At 43.2% G+C, this 1,888-nt stretch overlaps 1 pseudogene; it reads right to left on the reverse strand.

The window, feature by feature from the left end:
• Positions 1-622: 622 nt before the first annotated feature.
• LOC119528909 lies at positions 623-1,675 on the reverse strand (annotated as a pseudogene).
• Between the last annotated feature and the right edge of the window lie 213 nt (positions 1,676-1,888).

Raw genomic sequence — 1,888 nt, forward strand, 5'->3', positions numbered from 1 at the left:
TCCATTTTAATTTGGCAGTTATCAATTTTTAAAACTATTTTTATTATATAAATTGTGGGGTTTTTCCCCAGTTGTTAAAACCCTTCTCCCTACAAAAGACAGAAGATTTATAGGAAGATAACCAACATGAGAAATGCACAAACAACGATAATAAAATCCAAATATGGGCTCAAAAGTTGAATTCTACTCTATCAGGGCATTTTCTTAATTTAGGGTAAGGAGCAACACATTCCTGTGACAATTCATTAGTTTCTTAATTTTAGACAATCACCATGACATTTTTCAAAATAGTAAACAGTCTTGGTAGAGCATTAGGCATTGAAGAAAAATTAAGTCTTCTCATTCACAAAATTAACCTTCCAAAATCTGGCAGGGGTGGGTGGGTGTTGGTGGTGGTGGATTCCATTGAATTCAGATAAGTTAAATAAAACGGTAAAAATTGTATATATTAAAGAAAGTGTCTTCAAGACTCAAGGTAAACATTTAGACCCATGAAACCACATTTGTTGGCACATGCACACCATGGATGACACAGTCCTGAATGCAGCTACATGCTGGCTACAGAGGTATCTAGCTCTTAGCCCGGCTGGCAAAACCTCTCAGGTCCCTGTCCCAACTCCCTTCACATGGGAGCTTCTGGCTTCTGCATCTATTGCATTTGCTTCTGTAGCTGGTCCTTGCACAGTTTCATCTTGGCCTGGAGAACTTATCTGAGGGATCCTAAGCTTTCATAGATGACAGTAAACCCAGCATTAACTTCTGCTTTCATTTCCTTCAAGTTCTCAGTCATTTGTAACTCAAGCTTGCTGATTCACCCATGGACCTTATCTTCCTGCTTTGTTCTCTGCACTTCTGTATTCTTCTTTTGACTCTCTTCTATTTTGTCAAGTCTGGATGACATCTGGCTGAGCAGCTTCTCCATGTCACTCTCACTGGCACCACTGTTTTCCTTAACAACCAAGGAAAGCTGATCAATTTTTTGTACAAGTTCTTTTTCCATCCATTCTTGTTCCTGTTGCAGCCAATTCCATGCAGATAAAATCTGGTTACTGAGTTCCTCAACTGTGCCTTTAAATTTAGTATCCAAAAACTGAAGCTGGTGGTTACTGTCTCTGTGGGACATCTTCAGTTTGGTGCTTTGCTCTGATATTGACAAAGCTGAAAAATCTGTCCCCTTGCATCTTCGATTTTCGTTTCCAAAATAAGTTTGGCAGCTTGCTGTTCTTTGCTCAAGGCTGGAGCCCCTCATGGGTCGTTTTGTGCTCCGTGAAGAGTCTGGCTATGCTGGCGTCACATCTTGCCACTCTTCCTCGAAGATCCCCCAAACCTGACAGCAGCCACAACTCCAGAGTCTTTAAAGCAGAGTTAGTTCCATAGCTAATGTTGTTCCCGACACGGATCCGCTCCTGGAGTAGTACCTCGATATCCCGATTAAGTTGCTTCACTATGGCAGTGATGTGCTCCTCCAAAAAAAAGCCTGGCCAAGCGGTCGCCTCACCTTTTGTTTTGCATTTTCTGCAGACTGTTGACAATGTGGTCTCTAATCCGAAAGGCGTGCTCCACCAGGGCAGCGGTTGTCTTCTCGTGGCGGAGGATCCGGTCTTTCAGCAGCTCCACTGGACTTACAGATGAGTAGGGGCATGGTTCTAACTCGTCTTAGATGCATATTTCCCATATATTATACCTTTCCTCATTGACAAGAGAAGGAAATGCAGTGCTCCATTGGGTCATTTTCTTTTTAATAATTCACACGAGCGCACGCAGTGGGCCTGAAGGCAGCCCGTGTCCTCGCCGGCGTGGCTGGGTGCAGCGATCGCTCGTGCCAGCTGTCTCTACTTCTCAAACAATTCACGAGACAGCAAGGTGTCCCGTGATGATTAAACTTTTT

This window comes from Choloepus didactylus, chromosome 3 (assembly GCF_015220235.1).
Source record: "Choloepus didactylus isolate mChoDid1 chromosome 3, mChoDid1.pri, whole genome shotgun sequence".
In the NCBI taxonomy this organism is placed as follows: Eukaryota; Metazoa; Chordata; class Mammalia; order Pilosa; family Megalonychidae; genus Choloepus; species Choloepus didactylus.